The sequence below is a fragment of the Streptopelia decaocto genome (assembly GCF_964273445.1).
Source record: "Streptopelia decaocto genome assembly, chromosome: 3".
Classification (NCBI taxonomy): Eukaryota; Metazoa; Chordata; class Aves; order Columbiformes; family Columbidae; genus Streptopelia; species Streptopelia decaocto.
Genome location: NC_138656.1, coordinates 17,961,277 through 17,983,713, shown reverse-complemented (window position 1 = coordinate 17,983,713; position 22,437 = coordinate 17,961,277). Strand labels below are relative to the sequence as shown.

At 50.1% G+C, this 22,437-nt stretch overlaps 1 protein-coding gene across 3 annotated transcripts in view; it reads right to left on the bottom strand.

Annotated features, from left to right (window-relative positions):
• LCLAT1 (lysocardiolipin acyltransferase 1) overlaps positions 1 to 22,437 on the bottom strand; it is a 145,799-nt gene that overhangs the window by 59,966 nt on the left and 63,396 nt on the right. The window lies entirely within an intron of this gene.

Below are 22,437 nucleotides of genomic sequence, written 5' to 3'. Positions count from 1 at the left end.
AGACTGCGAGTGTGCTTTTGGTTGGCTCTGTTATGACATGAGGAAGAGCAACATGGATTGCAAGAAAAGCCTTTTTACCTTCTCATTTCAGCTTAGAAAATTATATCACAAATCTTTCACATTTATCAAATGGAATCTGAAATCTAGAAATTAAAGTTTGTTCATGTATCATCGTACACTTCAATACCCATTTTACAGTCACATGTTAATTGGTCATTTTTCTTTTTTAAATCAAAAGGCACAATATATGGTAATGTAGGTTTGGTATTACGTACAGAAATACCTTGAGGTCAACATTTAATCACATTGAACTTGTTATGGAAAGAAAACATTAAATGGAGGGAAACAGTTAATCCAATACATGACACTTTATATCTTCATTCTCAACTTGAGGCATTTTGTTGATCAACTGGTGCAGCTCATACATAGCCTGTTTTGATTTTTTGACCAACTGCCGCAACACATGCTTATACGCAAGGCACCTGAAGAGCAGCGCGGCTAAACCCTGTGACATGTTTCAAACCACTGGCGGAAAGGGTACTCTCTCACGAGCAACCCATAAAGAGGCTTTTCAGAGCCCCACTAAGCAAGGAAGACACAGACACTACAGTGAAAATTTGAGGAGACAGGCGGAGAGGAAGCAATTTGTTCTCTGGTGATGTGCAGGAGGTTCTTCTAAGCAGCGTCAGTCAGCAGCCAAAGGGACTTTGCTGGCTGCACTTACTCCTTCATGGTGGGGGCTGCTGTGCCTCGTCTGGCCAAAAGCCAATGGACACTTGCAATGTTCCCTTGGCAACATGGGGAGACCTCATGGCGGCTACAGCTTCCTCACAAGGGGAGGCACCGAACTATTCTCTGGGGTGACTGATGACAGAACCTGGGAGAATGGCAGGAAGATGTGCCAGGGGAGGTTCAGGTTGGACATTAGGAAAAGGTTCTTCACCCAGAGGGTGCTGGAGCACTGGAACAGGCTCCCCAGGGAGGTGTCACAGCCCCAAGCCTGACAGTGTTCAAGAAGAGACTGGACAACACCCTCAGACACATGGTGTGAACTGTGGAGTTGTCATATGCAGGGACAGGAGTTGGACTCAGTGATCCTTGTGGGTCCCTTCCAACTCAGGACATCCTATGATTCTACAAAAAAAAATCCATTTGATCAACTAACTTATTTAATAACTTGTATTTATATACTCTTAGAGGTGTTGTAAGAGACAAAATCCCAGAACAGATCTATGGAACAAAACAATTGCCTAAGCAACATATCATCTTTTTCAAGCAGAAACAGCTCTTTTTTTCAGTGTTCACAGTTAATCTTAACAGAGATGGAAGACAAAGTGATGAAAAAGAAATTGCTGCTGAATACTTTAACAGAATTGATACTTGTAGGTAAGTCCTTTCCCTTACAAGCAGAATAATTTTTTCAGTAAAGGAACAATGGCACAAGTGGACAAAATGACAGTAGCTTGAGATGTCCTTTCTGCAGTTATGAGGCTCTCCTGCACCCTTTTTTTTTCCCGTAAATTACATGAGCTCTCTTTGTTTATAAAAAAAAAATGTGTGTGTCCCTCCTAAAGGACCATCTACCTATTAATAAATTAATAGAATATCAGTATACTATTTTTTCCCTGTGACCCACTGTTTCCTCACGTAAGAGTCCTGCTTTTCATACATGCAACCTTTAAGATTCAGTGCACAGATTTACTGACCACGTGATTTGGAGGAAAGGAAAACTTGCACAGAAGCCAAGGAAGTGATTCAGCAAAGACAATCCAAAGATTTAATTCTTGCCAAATTGCCAAAACCTATAAATGCTTTAAAATATTACACCTTCAAAAAGCTTGCTAAAATTACAGAATGTGTGAAATACTAAAATTACACTTGGCTATATAACTTAATCTTATCTTTCCTTAGACATACGCATTATGTCTTTAACCACATGGTCTGAGTATCTATTTTTATCTGCTCGACTACTATTCCATTCAATGTTGAAAACAGACTATTCTGCATCAGTGAAGAGAAACTGCCTCTAGGATCCCTGTCTCTGCGATGGCAAAATATGCAAAGTGGGTCATGAACAAGACTTGAAATGGCACAAAACGCAAGGGTAATCTGGTAATTATTAAATGCTCCTCTGAAAAGCCAGATTCTACCTGTTAGACATAACTGTATTGCACTATTAACTCAACAACTTAAACTCTTTACTTTCCAAGAAATTACATTGCACACCAAGAGTGCTCCCATAAAAAGTATACCAGTTCCTTTCCAGATTCTGTGGCAAAATTCAAGTAAAATGCTTTAAATTAATTTATCACTAAGTTTTAAGCCAATATATTGTTTCTTGCAAAGGACAGGGGAAATGTCATCTTCATTTTCTGCATATCCAAGTTTGGGTTTCACGTTGGAACATATGCAATCTCCAAATCAAGTCAATCAGAGCTTTGAACACAAGTGCCATAAGTGTCTACATAAAGTTAAGCAGTCTAAAAAAGTAATAAATCTAAGTCTGAAGCACCTCAGACTGCACACAGCTAATGAGTGCTCAGCAAAACCCCCTCTGTAGGTATTCTCATTAGCACTTTGTTTCAAAGGGAACATGAAAATGAATTCCTTGGTATTTGCAAAACACTCCTACTTGTATTGCAGGAAAACTAAAGAGTAAATGGGCAGTTTTGTTTTCTGAGAAAGACCTAATTAACGCTGAAGAAGAGGTCTGGGATTTCCACTGCCCAGTGCCTCAAAGTAATAATCTTCAATCCTTCTCTTAGTGCACCTCCCCACACTTGGAAAGAACTCACTGTAAACATCTGCAAAACATCTTCCAAATTTCTCTTTACTACAATGCCTTTCTAAAAACGTGTGAACAGCTGGACACTGGCACACTGGCCAAACTATTCAGCTATTTCCTGATATTTGTATCCCTGTCTTGCCTCTGGACTCTAAGTTTCATATAACGGAGATTGTTGCCTTCCCCTTTTGCATGACCCTGGCGTAATGGGATTTTAGAAGTAGAAAAACTCTCCCAGCTAATACAATGATCATTGTCATCTGGAAAAATAATCTCCCCGTTCCCTTCCTAACAACTATCAAGCCACAAAGGTCTTTGTGCATTAAACAATATTTATTACAGCAAGTCAGGAAGGCCGAAGGGTTTTGATGCTCTCCTGAAAGCAAGGGTAGAATATGCCTTCACTCTACCAAAAAGTAAGAATAATGCCCTTCCTCCCCCTCCTGCTACTCTCAATTATTGAAGAAAACCGTTTCTTACTCTGCTATTACTTAATGCACTGACTGCCATCTTATCTGGTGTAAGCAACTGGGTGCTGTTGGAGATCCCCGTGCAAGACACCTTTGCCTAAACCTTCTGGGGGAAATTCAGAGCAAGTCTCCTGCTCAGAACTGGGTTCAACTAAAGGTAGAAAATGTGATGTTCCTCATTATATGAAACCTCGAGGTTAGAAAACTGATCCAGGAAATCAGAAACCCCTTTTTATATCCTCTCCAACCTAAGGGAATTTGCACAAGAAACACCTCTTTAAAATCCCTTGATCAACAGACCAGGGCTGCAAAACTTAGGCAGATGCCTCATCATTCTGCAGTCCAGATGACACCATTCTCAGGTAAAAGAACACAAAAAGTGAAAGATGCCTTTGTAAGCCTGATAGTGAAAACATTTCCTTAAAAAGAGGAAACACATGTTCTCTTCTTTGCTTCCAACCAACTAACACAAATTGCATAAAGCAGCTCTAGAAGGGAGTGACTGGAAATGAACTCAGTTTGGGTCTCCTCAATCCCAAAAGGTCACTCACATCATTTGGCTAAGGGTAATGCCCCCTCTTGCTCACTCTCTCTGAAAAATATGAGTAACCGTTGCTTTCTAGAAACAAGTATTTTAAGCCAAAGTAAATCTACCCCCCAGGTTTTTGCTCGCAATTCCTATTAGGTATATTTTGCGTTTTAACTCTTTGGTTCTATTTGCTCCTGTGATTAAAAGAAAAATAAACATTATAATTTATTTTTATGGAAAGCAGCCAGTTTATCAATAGAGGGTGATGCAGGACCTTTCCTGATCCAGAACTGCTTCATGCTCTGTCTCCTCCGGTCTCGCACCCACTTGTCTCTCCTCCTGTCTCCTTCAGCTAATACATGCTACCTCTCCAATGGTATGTTCTTTGGGGTGGTGACAAGTACAAGAAGTCCAGTTTATTTGAGTCTTTAAATACTAGCGCAGAGCAATTGTAAAACTACACAGAAGAACCAATAATTTAGTGGTTCTGGCCATAACCTCCTTTTTTTTTTTTTCTCCAGTGCTGCCTTCGGTAAATCGTTTGATTACATTTTTTTCCTATTTATCTCAAAATTATGTGGGCAAATGCCATTTATCACATTTTTAAATTACTAGAAAAGCTCAGAAAGCCAGCACTTTCCAGAAGCACTATACTTCAGAATTTCATTTAAAGTAACTGGAGGAAGAAATTATGCTAACACATTTTCTTGATTTTTGAGTTACAGATTTTTAAAAAGTTAAATTGCTTTTGGCCCCGATAACCAGATAAAGTAAACAAATTCTTTTTGTTAAAGTCAAATTATACTGTTAATTTGTGAGCTAGTTTTGAGTTAAAACAGAAACCTCTATTATTTTATTTTGAGGAAAACCATACTGCAGTAACAAACTACATTTGTGTGAGTCTGAAGAGTATTTGGAACTAAAACTCCAAGACCCGTACCCAAGCTAGGTCTGTGCTCCCCGTGAAATATGTATTTAGTATTAGCTGCTTTTAAACAAACAAGCTCACTTGCTTTTATAGATTCAACATTGTCAAGGCTGATGTGTTTTGCTGGATGTCACCCAAGGAAACGATAAACTTCCCTGATCATCCTTCTGGAAAACTGATTCAAACAACTTTAATACAATTATTTCTGATCAATTCTCAACTACCTTTTTTTTTTTTTTTTTGGCTAGTATGGTACTGGTGCACTGAATTTGAATACTAAGTACTACCTTTTCACAGAATCACAGGATCACAGAATGTTACGGATTGGTAGGGACCTCAAAAGATCATCTAGTCCAATCCCCCTGCTGGAGCAGGAACGCCTAGGTGAGGTCACACAGGAACATGTCCAGGCGGGTTTTGAATGTCTCCAGAGAAGGAGACTCCACAACCTCCCTGGGCAGCCTGTTCCAGTGCTCTGGCACCCTCACTGAGAAGAAGTTTCTTCTCAAATTTAAGTGGAACCTCTTGTGTTCCAGCTTGATCCCATTACCCCTTGTCCTATCATTGTTTGCCACCGAGAAGAGCCTGGCTCCATCCTCATGGCACTCACCCTTTATATATTTATAAACATTAATGAGGTCACCCCTCAGTCTCCTCTTCTCCAAACTAAAGAGACCCAGCTCCCTCAGCCTTTCCTCATAAGGGAGATGCTCCACTCTCTTTCCTTTAGTCTGACTTGTGATAAAAGCATGCATGTGCTTCTATGACTTCAAGTACTCTCAAATGATGTTGGTAACAGGCTGTGAAAAAATAAACAAGTACTAAAAAAATTACTTTTTTTTTTTTTAAATCCTCATTTATCTATCAGAGGTTTGCACAGAAAGCATAAAAGTTCTATTGACTCACAGTTAATATTTTAATAAAAAGTTAAGCAACTACTCTTATTTTTGCTACTTTCAACTTTAAGTCAACCTCTACTGGTGCTTTTGAACAATCATTTTTTGCATTACCAAAATACATCACATTCACTAGAAAATAGAAAAATCCAGTTGCAGTTCTTACCTTCTAGATGGAATATTGTATATGATCCACATCACAACATTCCTGCCTAAATCTGGGCTCTGCCGAGCCTTCCTACTCATTTTTTAGCTGTTCCTCAAGGAAAAAAGGTCTGTGCAATCACACTCTGTCCACCCGTTCCCCTTAAATTTTGAAGCTATTGCCACGTGCAAACAAAGTTTGACAGAGACAAGAGATTCAAAGATCAATAAGCCCCACAGAAGTTTCAGAAAAACCAATGGCTGAGTGAAGCGGAGCCTTCAAGAGCAGAGCTCTTGATGATGGGAAAAGCCAGGGCAGGCTCGACGGGCATTTCATCTGCCCGGGCTTTCGGCACAGCATGCAGTGGTCTGGTCCATCACTTAACGCACGCACTGGTGAGGATGAGCCACAGCACACGGTGCCTCTTGCCCAGACAGCAGCAAGAGATTGGTGGATAAATGTCACACACAAAGAAACATAAGGAAAAAGGACAAGTTGAAGTGAAGACTGTGTATAGGGATGCAGACACAAATCCATAGGAAATGAGGCTTTAGCTGGCTCAGAGCAACAGAGCAACTTTTTTTCTGTTATTGCTTTCTGAAGAATTACTACAAAGGGTCTTGTAAGGAACACCAAGAAAAACAAAAGAACAAGCAAAATGGTGAGTTGTATTTCAGCTTTCCAAAAGGACTAGACTTATGCTTGCTTTGTTTTCTTCTGGGCTTCAGAAAGTCTATATGGTTATCTGCTGAGGGTTTCTTTTCAAGCAATTACAATAAAATACCTTTGATGCACTTAGCTTTAACCTTGAAGGACTCCAGAGTGAAAGGATGACCAACCTATCAGAAATAAGTATACAATTATTACCTTGGACCCTATACATCCAGTCTGCCAATATATTTTTCAAGGTTAATGACATTAATATTTTTTAAATTTATTTAAATAGGGTCTTCCACCACAAAGTACTTCACTGACTTCAAGTCAGACAGCTCCCCATGTATAAATACAGTCATACTTTACATTTATTTGAAATGTTTCATTCTCAAATACCTGAAAACATCATACAGTTTCTTACAAAGAGGAGTAGATCTACCACTGTCATGTGTACAGTGCGAGGATAAAAAAATTATAGTAGCAAAGAGCTTCCCAGCAATTCTGCTGTTCAGTGAAGTACATGTAGAATGGTTTTTTCCAGTTTAAGCACCAAAATAATTTTGTTTTCAGAAGTAATTAGCAGTTTTGCAATTTGGTTGGAAAACAAGTCATTGCCTCTATTTCTCCTAAAATATGACCACTCAGAACAAAACTTGTTAATTTTTTTATTTTAAAAGATGGAACATAAGGTTGTAATAGGTCCTAATACATCAACAAAATAACAGTTTTCTGAAAATTATTTTTTCAAAATGTTGCACAAAATACATTATTATGCTCTGTCATTCTCATGGCATAAAGTTATTGCTTGGTCAGGATTAGCTCATCAAGGGATTTTGCCCTGTCTCCTATAATATTTTAAACGACATGAGCTAATGTTTCCTGTGAAGACAGATAGGGAGAGCTATTTACTTTCACAGAAGCCGCCCCAGGGTTTCACCTGTCTCTATACATCTGATTATGCACTAATACAATATCAGGGCGGCGTTTGAGTACTAAACACCACACAGTTTAACATGCCCGAAGCCAGCAGGGCTGCCCAAGGAAGCAGAGTCCCATCGCCTGCCCTGCCCATCACTCCAACCTCCACCATCCCCGAGCTGCTCAAACCCCAGGGAACAACCACCACCCATCCGCGGTGGCGTGACCTGGCTTCAGGAGAGCAGCGCAGGTAGTGGAGATATCCACTTGATGCTGCAAGGTTAAAGAGTACATGTTACACCTGTATGAGGACAACAGAAAACCAGAACAGCTGAAATACCTCAAGAAAGTCTGAGTTCAGCAACCAAATTCGAGAATTTTTTAATATTCAGTGACGAATCTTGTCCGCATGAATCTCTCAGTGAATGGCATCAACAGCATATACTTTGATTTAGTCTACGTCATATATATCAGTTAAAAGAGTAGAGACAAAATACTGCATTTCTTTAAGGAGCTTCACTTTCAGGTGGGAGCATCCCCAAGCCTGTTGTGGGACTCCACAGCACATGCATTAACACACCACGGCTGTTTCAGACCTCAGCTAATTCTTCTTTTTTAAAACTGCTATATGAAACTTCCTCAGTTCTTAAAAATCTGTTGTCTCTGAGGAATACTGGGAGGGATTAGAAGGTATATATAATTTATGGAATAAATTACAAACAATCCAATTCTTTCAGTCATCTTGAGATGGAAACACCTGTTCAGAAAGTGTGAGTAACCTAAAGAGGAGTCTCCTGACTCCAGGAATAAGATTAAGATTTCATCTCATAATTCAGAGCTAGGAGGGAAGAGTTGTTCATAAATTCAAAGAAAAAAATTAAAGTGACATAATTCCCATCCTTCTTCCTAATTTTAGATATAGTAACTAAATGTTTTTTCTCCCAGCACTCTACTGGAGAAGCTGGCCAGCAGACAGCTTACACAGCCATATTCTTCACTGGGTAAAGAACTGGCTGGATGGCTGGGACAGATGAGTTGTTTAATGGAGTTAAATACAGTTCGTGGCCCACTGGTAGAATGGAGGAAAAGATGACTTGGGCACCAGTTCTATTCACTTGCGGCCCCAGGGCTTGATACCTTCCTTGATTCTACCCAGGTTCCGCTTGCAGTGTCATTCATGCCTACACGGAAGAGTAGCTGTGCTGTACAGATGCAGAGTGAGATCAGAGACTGGAAAGGGATGACCATTAACTGTGAGGGAAACTTCAGCTACTGCCTGAACCAGCTGGAGAAAAACCCTTCTGAGGGGTGAGGATGGCTGCCAGGCATGACGGGATGGTTGGGAAGAACCTCTTCAGGCAACATGGGAGTATAATTGGTTGGGATAATGAATTTGGTGGAGGGGGCAGATTAGTACACCCATCACCACCATTAAGGGGTTTTGTCCCCATCCCCTGCTGCCCAGCCCGCACTGGAGTGCCCGTGGTACAGAGGTGTGATGTCAGCGCCCGTGTTCCACCTGCAACGCTGGTCCCCGGCAACGGGCACAACACAGCCCCTTCTTCCCACGTTGCACCTCAGCCCGTCCTCTCGTCTCTTCCCGCTCTCTTCTGCTGTGCCCTGCTCCCGCTCCAGCCCTTCTCTCCTGCTAACCGTACCTTGGCAACTCAACCCAGCCCTCTGCACCCGATCCCACCACCTCAGCCCCACCTTACCGCTACTGCCGTGATTGAAAATCACAAGGATCCGGAGGAACAGAACACTTGTCCTGTTGGAGGTACAGCCCCGCTCCATGGCGGTGGGCAGGCGCATTGCCCGGGCAGGATGGAGCAGGCATCGTGGGGATGGCATGGGGTGGGGACCCCGCTCTAGGGCGCTCAGGGGGCCGGGAGCTTGGCTCACCCTCTCCACCCAGCCCTGCAAGGCCAAGGGCTGGAAGAAGCCCTTCTGGGCTGCTGCTCCCCTGCTGAAATCCAGCATTCCTGCCTGGGCGGACACATGCCCAGCAGAGCCTGTGGTGCCCTGGGCTCGTGCTGGAGGGATGCTCGCCAGGAGCAGCTGGTGCTGCCTGAGCCGGTACCTCCTCTGTCCCTCTCCAGGCTGCAGCCAGGGCAGCCCAGCCCTGCCTGCAGAGCAGCACGTAGCCTAAAAGCCACCTGTGTAGGGTCAGGGGATTCTAGGCACTGAGGCAGGTTGGGGGCTGGGGTCTGTGCACAGGACTCCCCACAGGGCAGAGACATGGCTGCCTACCCCTGGCCTCTCTGCTTCAGGAGATCCACAAGAATGCTCCACTCCCGACGTTGCTGAGGCACATGGGAGCGCAGGATCTTCCATCTGCAGGCGCTGTCCTGTGGGTGCTGGTGGCCCAGGAGCTGCCAAGCCTCCAGGCCACTCCTGCTGGGGGACATGCCCAGGGGCCCCATCACCCCACGGCTCTTCCCGGGCGGCAAGAGGGGGCAGGGGTGCCGAGACCCCCATCCCACGGGTCTGCTGGGCTGCCCAGGGCAGGACCAATGCACTTTTCTGCTTGGCTTTTCCCTTACGATACACCACCTTGTGTCGCGGGCTGCAGTGCTGGCTGTTTGGATGGTGGCAGAGATGAAGATCAGAGTGCAGATGCCAATGGAAGAGCCAATGGAGATTGATGTGGTGGAGGAGACAGAAGACATGGAGGTTGATACACAGATGGATGAAGAGATGGATATTGATATAGAGATGGACGAAGACATGGACATTGATATACAGGGGGACGAAGAGATGGAAGTGGATGGATAGCTACATTGTTGGGGATGTTGGATGGGGTGGGGTGGGATGGGAGGTGGGATGGGATGTAGGATGGGGAGGGATGGGGTGGGAGATGGGGTGGGAGGTGGGATGGGCTGGGATGGGAGGTGGGGTGGGAGGTGGGGTGGGATGGGGTGGGCCTTACTGGAGGGAGTTTTTTGGTTTGTTCTATTTAGTTGGGGATTTTTCTGTAAATATATACATTTATGTTTTCTCAGACCTGAGCTCTCTGTCTTTTTCTTGTATTTCCTGGATTGTGGTTGCCGCTTGCTCTGGGTTCCCAGGACTGGAGGCAGCTGGGGGTGCTGGCACGGCCACCTGGGGGGCAGGGGGTCCCTGTGCACCGATCGGGTCCCACTTGCAGAGGTCAGGGCACTGGGCACCAGTGGGTTCATGGGCTGCTGGAGAGTCATGTCCCAACAGCAAAGCTGCCACCAGCAACAACTGAGCTCTGGTGTGAGCAAGCCCTGCATTGATGCTATCCAAGTACATAGAGAAGGACCCATGGACAACGTGTCTGTTGGAGGTCGCATAGTGGTCATGAAATGATTGAGTTCTGTATTCTTGGAGAAGTTAAAAGAGCGGTCAGCAGAACTGCTACTTTGGACTTCTGAAGGGCAGACTTTGACCCTTTCAGAAGCCTGGTTGGCAGAGTCCCTTGAGAGGCAGACCCGAAGGACAAAGGATTCCAGGAAGGATGGTCTCTCTTCAAGAACGTCACCTTTGAGGCGCAGGAGCAGGCTGTGCCCATGTGCCGAAAGGCGAGCTTGCGAGGAAAAAGACCCGCCTGGCCGAATACAGAGCTGCAGCTGGAAGTCAGGAATAAAAGGAGAATTTATAACCTCTGGAAGGAGAGGCAGGCCGCTCAAGAGGAACACAAGAATGCTGCAAAGTTATGCAGGGAGAAAATCAGAAGGGTCGAAGCCCAACTAGAGCTGAGCCTGGCCACCGCTCCGAAAGGCAACACAAAATGTTTCTAGAAACAGATCAGCAACAAAAGGAGGGCTAAGGAGAATTTCCATCCCCTGATGCATGTCGGGGGAAACGCAGTGACAGAAGATGAGGGAAAGGCTGAGGTACCAAATGCCTTCTTTGCATCAGTCTTTAACAGTCAGAAGAGTTGTGCTTCAGGTACCCAGCCCCCCTGAGCTGGAAGAAAGGGATGGGGAGCAGAATGAAGCTCCAATAATTCAAGGGGAAGTGGTTAGCAACATGACACACCACTTAAACACCCACAAGTCTATGGTGTCAGACGGGATACATCTAAGGGTGCTGAGGGAGCTGATGAAGGTGATCACTAAGCCACTTTCCATTATCTATCAGCAATCCCTGTGTGATGCCCATCTACAACAAGGGCTGGAAGGAGGATCCGGGGAATTACAGGCCAGTCAGTCTGACCCCTGCGCCAGGCAAGGTCACGGAGAAGATCCTCCTGAGTGCCATCGCACGGCACATCCAAGGCAAACAAGCCATCAGGCCCAGCCGACACGGGTTTATGAAAGGCGGGTCTTGCTTGACCAACCTGATCTCCTTCTACAACAAGGTGACCCACCTCGTAGACGAGGGAAAGCCTGTGGATGGTGTGTACTTAGACTTTGACACCCTATCCCACAGCGTTCTCCTGGAGAAGCTGGCAGCTCAAGACCCAGATAGCTGCACTCTCCGATGGATCAAGAACTGGCTGGATGGCCGGGCCCAAAGAGTTGTGGTGAACAGAGCCAAATCCAGTTGGTGGCCGGTCACGAGTGGTGTTCCCCAGGGCTCAGTACTGGGGCCAGTTCTGTTTAATCTCTTTATCAATGATCTGGATGAGGGGATTGAGTGCACACTCAGGAAGTCTCCAAGTCCTTCAGTTTAAAGCCCACCTCACCAAGCTGGCCAGCCCGCTGCCAAATATTCCCTTGCTTCCTCCAGACAGGTGGATCACATCCCTCCCTGACAGGTTATAGTCCTCAAGCAATGTCACATTGTCATAAAAGCCAAAACCTTCAGGACGTCACCAGCCACAAAGCCAAGAGTTACTGTGCATTATACATCTAGTTCTGGCCGCCCCCTTTCCTCCCACTGGTAGAACGGAGGAAAAGATGACTTGGGCACCAGTTCTATTCACTTGCGGCCCCAGGGCTTGATACCTTCCTTGATCCTACCCAGGTTCCGCTTGCAGCGTCATTCATGCCTACACGGAAGAGTAGCTGTGCTGTACAGATGCAGAGTGAGATCAGAGACTGGAAAGGGATGACCATTAACTGTGAGGGAAACTTCAGCTACTGCCTGAACCAGCTGGAGAAAAACCCTTCTGAGGGGTGAGGATGGCTGCCAGGCATGACGGGATGGTTGGGAAGACCCTCTTCAGGCAACATGGGAGTATAATTGGTTGGGATTATGAATTTGGTGGAGGGGGCAGATTAGTACACCCATCACCACCATTAAGGGGTTTTGTCCCCATCCCCTGCTGCCCAGCCCGCACTGGAGTGCCCGTGGTACAGAGGTGTGATGTCAGCGCCCCTGTTCCACCTGCAACGCTGGTCCCCGGCAACGGGCACAACACAGCCCCTTCTTCCCCACGTTGCACCTCAGCCCGTCCTCTCGTCTCTTCCCGCTTTCTTCTGCTGTGCCCTGCTCCCGCTCCAGCCCTTCTCTCCTGCTAACCGTACCTTGGCAACTCAACCCAGCCCTCTGCACCCGATCCCACCACCTCAGCCCCACCTTACCGCTACTGCCGTGATTGAAAATCACAAGGATCCGGAGGAACAGAACACTTGTCCTGTTGGAGGTACAGCCCCGCTCCATGGCGGTGGGCAGGCGCATTGCCCGGGCAGGATGGAGCAGGCATCGTGGGGATGGCATGGGGTGGAGACCCCGCTCTAGGGCGCTCAGTGGGCCGGGAGCTTGGCTCACCCTCTCCACCCAGCCCTGCAAGGCCAAGGGCTGGAAGAAGCCCTTCTGGGCTGCTGCTCCCCTGCTGAAATCCAGCTTTCCTGCCTGGGCGGACACATGCCCAGCAGAGCCTGTGGTGCCCTGGGCTCGTGCTGGAGGGATGCTCGCCAGGAGCAGCTGGTGCTGCCTGAGCTGGTGCCTCCTCTGCCCCTCTCCAGGCTGGAGCCAGGGCAGCCCAGCCCTGCCTGCAGAGCAGCACGTAGCCTAAAAGCCACCTGTGTAGGGTCAGGGGATTCTAGGCACTGAGGCAGGTTGGGGGCTGGGGTCTGTGCCCGGGACCCCCCACAGGGCAGAGACATGGCTGCCTACCCCTGGCCTCTCTGCTCCAGGAGATCCACAAGAATGCTCCACTGCCCATGCTGCTGAGGCACATGGGAGCGCAGGATCTTCCATCTGCAGGCGCTGTCCTGCGGGCGCTGGTGGCCCAGGAGCTGCCAAGCCTCCAGGCCACTCCTGCTGGGGGACATGCCCAGGGGCCCCATCACCCCACGGCTCTTCCCGGGCGGCAAGAGGGGGCAGGGGTGCCGAGACCCCCATCCCACGGGTCTGCTGGGCTGCCCAGGGCAGGACCAATGCACTTTTCTGCTTGGCTTTTCCCTTACGATACACCACCTTGTGTCGCGGGCTGCAGTGCTGGCTGTTTGGATGGTGGCAGAGATGAAGATCAGAGTGCAGATGCCAATGGAAGAGCCAATGGAGATTGATGTGGTGGAGGAGACAGAAGACATGGAGGTTGATACACAGATGGATGAAGAGATGGATATTGATATAGAGATGGACGAAGACATGGACATTGATATACAGGGGGACGAAGAGATGGAAGTGGATGGATAGCTACATTGTTGGGGATGTTGGATGGGGTGGGGTGGGATGGGAGGTGGGATGGGATGTAGGATGGGGAGGGATGGGGTGGGAGATGGGGTGGGAGGTGGGATGGGCTGGGATGGGAGGTGGGGTGGGAGGTGGGGTGGGATGGGGTGGGCCTTACTGGAGGGAGTTTTTTGGTTTGTTCTATTTAGTTGGGGATTTTTCTGTAAATATATACATTTATGTTTTCTCAGACCTGAGCTCTCTGTCTTTTTCTTGTATTTCCTGGATTGTGGTTGCCGCTTGCTCTGGGTTCCCAGGACTGGAGGCAGCTGGGGGTGCTGGCACGGCCACCTGGGGGGCAGGGGGTCCCTGTGCACCGATCGGGTCCCACTTGCAGAGGTCGGGGCACTGGGCACCAGTGGGTTCATGGGCTGCTGGAGAGTCATGTCCCAACAGCAAAGCTGCCACCAGCAACAACTGAGCTCTGGTGTGAGCAAGCCCTGCATTGATGCTATCCAAGTACATAGAGAAGGACCCATGGACAACGTGTCTGTTGGAGGTCGCATAGTGGTCATGAAATGATTGAGTTCTGTATTCTTGGAGAAGTTAAAAGAGCGGTCAGCAGAACTGCTACTTTGGACTTCTGAAGGGCAGACTTTGACCCTTTCAGAAGCCTGGTTGGCAGAGTCCCTTGAGAGGCAGACCCGAAGGACAAAGGATTCCAGGAAGGATGGTCTCTCTTCAAGAACGTCACCTTTGAGGCGCAGGAGCAGGCTGTGCCCATGTGCCGAAAGGCGAGCTTGCGAGGAAAAAGACCCGCCTGGCCGAATACAGAGCTGCAGCTGGAAGTCAGGAATAAAAGGAGAATTTATAACCTCTGGAAGGAGAGGCAGGCCGCTCAAGAGGAACACAAGAATGCTGCAAAGTTATGCAGGGAGAAAATCAGAAGGGTCGAAGCCCAACTAGAGCTGAGCCTGGCCACCGCTCCGAAAGGCAACACAAAATGTTTCTAGAAACAGATCAGCAACAAAAGGAGGGCTAAGGAGAATTTCCATCCCCTGATGCATGTCGGGGGAAACGCAGTGACAGAAGATGAGGGAAAGGCTGAGGTACCAAATGCCTTCTTTGCATCAGTCTTTAACAGTCAGAAGAGTTGTGCTTCAGGTACCCAGCCCCCCTGAGCTGGAAGAAAGGGATGGGGAGCAGAATGAAGCTCCAATAATTCAAGGGGAAGTGGTTAGCAACATGACACACCACTTAAACACCCACAAGTCTATGGTGTCAGACGGGATACATCTAAGGGTGCTGAGGGAGCTGATGAAGGTGATCACTAAGCCACTTTCCATTATCTATCAGCAATCCCTGTGTGATGCCCATCTACAACAAGGGCTGGAAGGAGGATCCGGGGAATTACAGGCCAGTCAGTCTGACCCCTGCGCCAGGCAAGGTCACGGAGAAGATCCTCCTGAGTGCCATCGCACGGCACATCCAAGGCAAACAAGCCATCAGGCCCAGCCGACACGGGTTTATGAAAGGCGGGTCTTGCTTGACCAACCTGATCTCCTTCTACAACAAGGTGACCCACCTCGTAGACGAGGGAAAGCCTGTGGATGGTGTGTACTTAGACTTTGACACCCTATCCCACAGCGTTCTCCTGGAGAAGCTGGCAGCTCAAGACCCAGATAGCTGCACTCTCCGATGGATCAAGAACTGGCTGGATGGCCGGGCCCAAAGAGTTGTGGTGAACAGAGCCAAATCCAGTTGGTGGCCGGTCACGAGTGGTGTTCCCCAGGGCTCAGTACTGGGGCCAGTTCTGTTTAATCTCTTTATCAATGATCTGGATGAGGGGATTGAGTGCACACTCAGGAAGTCTCCAAGTCCTTCAGTTTAAAGCCCACCTCACCAAGCTGGCCAGCCCGCTGCCAAATATTCCCTTGCTTCCTCCAGACAGGTGGATCACATCCCTCCCTGACAGGTTATAGTCCTCAAGCAATGTCACATTGTCATAAAAGCCAAAACCTTCAGGACGTCACCAGCCACAAAGCCAAGAGTTACTGTGCATTATACATCTAGTTCTGGCCGCCCCCTTTCCTCCCACTGGTAGAACGGAGGAAAAGATGACTTGGGCACCAGTTCTATTCACTTGCGGCCCCAGGGCTTGATACCTTCCTTGATCCTACCCAGGTTCCGCTTGCAGCGTCATTCATGCCTACACGGAAGAGTAGCTGTGCTGTACAGATGCAGAGTGAGATCAGAGACTGGAAAGGGATGACCATTAACTGTGAGGGAAACTTCAGCTACTGCCTGAACCAGCTGGAGAAAAACCCTTCTGAGGGGTGAGGATGGCTGCCAGGCATGACGGGATGGTTGGGAAGACCCTCTTCAGGCAACATGGGAGTATAATTGGTTGGGATTATGAATTTGGTGGAGGGGGCAGATTAGTACACCCATCACCACCATTAAGGGGTTTTGTCCCCATCCCCTGCTGCCCAGCCCGCACTGGAGTGCCCGTGGTACAGAGGTGTGATGTCAGCGCCCCTGTTCCACCTGCAACGCTGGTCCCCGGCAACGGGCACAACACAGCCCCTTCTTCCCCACGTTGCACCTCAGCCCGTCCTCTCGTCTCTTCCCGCTTTCTTCTGCTGTGCCCTGCTCCCGCTCCAGCCCTTCTCTCCTGCTAACCGTACCTTGGCAACTCAACCCAGCCCTCTGCACCCGATCCCACCACCTCAGCCCCACCTTACCGCTACTGCCGTGATTGAAAATCACAAGGATCCGGAGGAACAGAACACTTGTCCTGTTGGAGGTACAGCCCCGCTCCATGGCGGTGGGCAGGCGCATTGCCCGGGCAGGATGGAGCAGGCATCGTGGGGATGGCATGGGGTGGAGACCCCGCTCTAGGGCGCTCAGTGGGCCGGGAGCTTGGCTCACCCTCTCCACCCAGCCCTGCAAGGCCAAGGGCTGGAAGAAGCCCTTCTGGGCTGCTGCTCCCCTGCTGAAATCCAGCTTTCCTGCCTGGGCGGACACATGCCCAGCAGAGCCTGTGGTGCCCTGGGCTCGTGCTGGAGGGATGCTCGCCAGGAGCAGCTGGTGCTGCCTGAGCTGGTGCCTCCTCTGCCCCTCTCCAGGCTGGAGCCAGGGCAGCCCAGCCCTGCCTGCAGAGCAGCACGTAGCCTAAAAGCCACCTGTGTAGGGTCAGGGGATTCTAGGCACTGAGGCAGGTTGGGGGCTGGGGTCTGTGCCCGGGACCCCCCACAGGGCAGAGACATGGCTGCCTACCCCTGGCCTCTCTGCTCCAGGAGATCCACAAGAATGCTCCACTGCCCATGCTGCTGAGGCACATGGGAGCGCAGGATCTTCCATCTGCAGGCGCTGTCCTGCGGGCGCTGGTGGCCCAGGAGCTGCCAAGCCTCCAGGCCACTCCTGCTGGGGGACATGCCCAGGGGCCCCATCACCCCACGGCTCTTCCCGGGCGGCAAGAGGGGGCAGGGGTGCCGAGACCCCCATCCCACGGGTCTGCTGGGCTGCCCAGGGCAGGACCAATGCACTTTTCTGCTTGGCTTTTCCCTTACGATACACCACCTTGTGTCGCAGGCTGCAGTGCTGGCTGTTTGGATGGTGGCAGAGATGAAGATCAGAGTGCAGATGCCAATGGAAGAGCCAATGGAGATTGATGTGGTGGAGGAGACAGAAGACATGGAGGTTGATACACAGATGGATGAAGAGATGGATATTGATATAGAGATGGACGAAGACATGGACATTGATATACAGGGGGACGAAGAGATGGAAGTGGATGGATAGCTACATTGTTGGGGATGTTGGATGGGGTGGGGTGGGATGGGAGGTGGGATGGGATGTAGGATGGGGAGGGATGGGGTGGGAGATGGGGTGGGAGGTGGGATGGGCTGGGATGGGAGGTGGGGTGGGAGGTGGGGTGGGATGGGGTGGGCCTTACTGGAGGGAGTTTTTTGGTTTGTTCTATTTAGTTGGGGATTTTTCTGTAAATATATACATTTATGTTTTCTCAGACCTGAGCTCTCTGTCTTTTTCTTGTATTTCCTGGATTGTGGTTGCCGCTTGCTCTGGGTTCCCAGGACTGGAGGCAGCTGGGGGTGCTGGCACGGCCACCTGGGGGGCAGGGGGTCCCTGTGCACCGATCGGGTCCCACTTGCAGAGGTCGGGGCACTGGGCACCAGTGGGTTCATGGGCTGCTGGAGAGTCATGTCCCAACAGCAAAGCTGCCACCAGCAACAACTGAGCTCTGGTGTGAGCAAGCCCTGCATTGATGCTATCCAAGTACATAGAGAAGGACCCATGGACAACGTGTCTGTTGGAGGTCGCATAGTGGTCATGAAATGATTGAGTTCTGTATTCTTGGAGAAGTTAAAAGAGCGGTCAGCAGAACTGCTACTTTGGACTTCTGAAGGGCAGACTTTGACCCTTTCAGAAGCCTGGTTGGCAGAGTCCCTTGAGAGGCAGACCCGAAGGACAAAGGATTCCAGGAAGGATGGTCTCTCTTCAAGAACGTCACCTTTGAGGCGCAGGAGCAGGCTGTGCCCATGTGCCGAAAGGCGAGCTTGCGAGGAAAAAGACCCGCCTGGCCGAATACAGAGCTGCAGCTGGAAGTCAGGAATAAAAGGAGAATTTATAACCTCTGGAAGGAGAGGCAGGCCGCTCAAGAGGAACACAAGAATGCTGCAAAGTTATGCAGGGAGAAAATCAGAAGGGTCGAAGCCCAACTAGAGCTGAGCCTGGCCACCGCTCCGAAAGGCAACACAAAATGTTTCTAGAAACAGATCAGCAACAAAAGGAGGGCTAAGGAGAATTTCCATCCCCTGATGCATGTCGGGGGAAACGCAGTGACAGAAGATGAGGGAAAGGCTGAGGTACCAAATGCCTTCTTTGCATCAGTCTTTAACAGTCAGAAGAGTTGTGCTTCAGGTACCCAGCCCCCCTGAGCTGGAAGAAAGGGATGGGGAGCAGAATGAAGCTCCAATAATTCAAGGGGAAGTGGTTAGCAACATGACACACCACTTAAACACCCACAAGTCTATGGTGTCAGACGGGATACATCTAAGGGTGCTGAGGGAGCTGATGAAGGTGATCACTAAGCCACTTTCCATTATCTATCAGCAATCCCTGTGTGATGCCCATCTACAACAAGGGCTGGAAGGAGGATCCGGGGAATTACAGGCCAGTCAGTCTGACCCCTGCGCCAGGCAAGGTCACGGAGAAGATCCTCCTGAGTGCCATCGCACGGCACATCCAAGGCAAACAAGCCATCAGGCCCAGCCGACACGGGTTTATGAAAGGCGGGTCTTGCTTGACCAACCTGATCTCCTTCTACAACAAGGTGACCCACCTCGTAGACGAGGGAAAGCCTGTGGATGGTGTGTACTTAGACTTTGACACCCTATCCCACAGCGTTCTCCTGGAGAAGCTGGCAGCTCAAGACCCAGATAGCTGCACTCTCCGATGGATCAAGAACTGGCTGGATGGCCGGGCCCAAAGAGTTGTGGTGAACAGAGCCAAATCCAGTTGGTGGCCGGTCACGAGTGGTGTTCCCCAGGGCTCAGTACTGGGGCCAGTTCTGTTTAATCTCTTTATCAATGATCTGGATGAGGGGATTGAGTGCACACTCAGGAAGTCTCCAAGTCCTTCAGTTTAAAGCCCACCTCACCAAGCTGGCCAGCCCGCTGCCAAATATTCCCTTGCTTCCTCCAGACAGGTGGATCACATCCCTCCCTGACAGGTTATAGTCCTCAAGCAATGTCACATTGTCATAAAAGCCAAAACCTTCAGGACGTCACCAGCCACAAAGCCAAGAGTTACTGTGCATTATACATCTAGTTCTGGCCGCCCCCTTTCCTCCCACTGGTAGAACGGAGGAAAAGATGACTTGGGCACCAGTTCTATTCACTTGCGGCCCCAGGGCTTGATACCTTCCTTGATCCTACCCAGGTTCCGCTTGCAGCGTCATTCATGCCTACACGGAAGAGTAGCTGTGCTGTACAGATGCAGAGTGAGATCAGAGACTGGAAAGGGATGACCATTAACTGTGAGGGAAACTTCAGCTACTGCCTGAACCAGCTGGAGAAAAACCCTTCTGAGGGGTGAGGATGGCTGCCAGGCATGACGGGATGGTTGGGAAGACCCTCTTCAGGCAACATGGGAGTATAATTGGTTGGGATTATGAATTTGGTGGAGGGGGCAGATTAGTACACCCATCACCACCATTAAGGGGTTTTGTCCCCATCCCCTGCTGCCCAGCCCGCACTGGAGTGCCCGTGGTACAGAGGTGTGATGTCAGCGCCCCTGTTCCACCTGCAACGCTGGTCCCCGGCAACGGGCACAACACAGCCCCTTCTTCCCCACGTTGCACCTCAGCCCGTCCTCTCGTCTCTTCCCGCTTTCTTCTGCTGTGCCCTGCTCCCGCTCCAGCCCTTCTCTCCTGCTAACCGTACCTTGGCAACTCAACCCAGCCCTCTGCACCCGATCCCACCACCTCAGCCCCACCTTACCGCTACTGCCGTGATTGAAAATCACAAGGATCCGGAGGAACAGAACACTTGTCCTGTTGGAGGTACAGCCCCGCTCCATGGCGGTGGGCAGGCGCATTGCCCGGGCAGGATGGAGCAGGCATCGTGGGGATGGCATGGGGTGGAGACCCCGCTCTAGGGCGCTCAGTGGGCCGGGAGCTTGGCTCACCCTCTCCACCCAGCCCTGCAAGGCCAAGGGCTGGAAGAAGCCCTTCTGGGCTGCTGCTCCCCTGCTGAAATCCAGCTTTCCTGCCTGGGCGGACACATGCCCAGCAGAGCCTGTGGTGCCCTGGGCTCGTGCTGGAGGGATGCTCGCCAGGAGCAGCTGGTGCTGCCTGAGCTGGTGCCTCCTCTGCCCCTCTCCAGGCTGGAGCCAGGGCAGCCCAGCCCTGCCTGCAGAGCAGCACGTAGCCTAAAAGCCACCTGTGTAGGGTCAGGGGATTCTAGGCACTGAGGCAGGTTGGGGGCTGGGGTCTGTGCCCGGGACCCCCCACAGGGCAGAGACATGGCTGCCTACCCCTGGCCTCTCTGCTCCAGGAGATCCACAAGAATGCTCCACTGCCCATGCTGCTGAGGCACATGGGAGCGCAGGATCTTCCATCTGCAGGCGCTGTCCTGCGGGCGCTGGTGGCCCAGGAGCTGCCAAGCCTCCAGGCCACTCCTGCTGGGGGACATGCCCAGGGGCCCCATCACCCCACGGCTCTTCCCGGGCGGCAAGAGGGGGCAGGGGTGCCGAGACCCCCATCCCACGGGTCTGCTGGGCTGCCCAGGGCAGGACCAATGCACTTTTCTGCTTGGCTTTTCCCTTACGATACACCACCTTGTGTCGCGGGCTGCAGTGCTGGCTGTTTGGATGGTGGCAGAGATGAAGATCAGAGTGCAGATGCCAATGGAAGAGCCAATGGAGATTGATGTGGTGGAGGAGACAGAAGACATGGAGGTTGATACACAGATGGATGAAGAGATGGATATTGATATAGAGATGGACGAAGACATGGACATTGATATACAGGGGGACGAAGAGATGGAAGTGGATGGATAGCTACATTGTTGGGGATGTTGGATGGGGTGGGGTGGGATGGGAGGTGGGATGGGATGTAGGATGGGGAGGGATGGGGTGGGAGATGGGGTGGGAGGTGGGATGGGCTGGGATGGGAGGTGGGGTGGGAGTGGGGTGGGATGGGGTGGGTTGGGGTGGGATGGGGTGGGCCTTACTGGAGGGAGTTTTTTGGTTTGTTCTATTTAGTTGGGGATTTTTCTGTAAATATATACATTTATGTTTTCTCAGACCTGAGCTCTCTGTCTTTTTCTTGTATTTCCTGGATTGTGGTTGCCGCTTGCTCTGGGTTCCCGGGACTGGAGGCAGCTGGGGGTGCTGGCACGGCCACCTGGGGGGCAGGGGGTCCCTGTGCACCGATCGGGTCCCACTTGCAGAGGTCAGGGCACTGGGCACCAGTGGGTTCATGGGCTGCTGGTGAGTCATGTCCCCAACAGCAAAGCTGCCACCAGCAACAACTGAGCTCTGGTGTGAGCAAGCCCTGCATTGATGCTATCCAAGTACATAGAGAAGGACCCATGGGCAACGTGTCTGTTGGAGGTCGCATAGTGGTCATGAAATGATTGAGTTCTGTATTCTTGGAGAAGTTAAAAGAGTGGTCAGCAGAACTGCTACTTTGGACTTCTGAAGGGCAGACTTTGACCCTTTCAGAAGCCTGGTTGGCAGAGTCCCTTGAGAGGCAGACCCGAAGGACAAAGGATTCCAGGAAGGATGGTCTCTCTTCAAGAACGTCACCTTTGAGGCGCAGGAGCAGGCTGTGCCCATGTGCCGAAAGGCGAGCTTGCGAGGAAAAAGACCCGCCTGGCCGAATACAGAGCTGCGGCTGGAAGTCAGAAATAAAAGGAGAATTTATAACCTCTGGAAGGAGAGGCAGGCCGCTCAAGAGGAACACAAGAATGCTGCAAAGTTATGCAGGGAGAAAATCAGAAGGGTCGAAGCCCAACTAGAGCTGAGCCTGGCCACCGCTCCGAAAGGCAACACA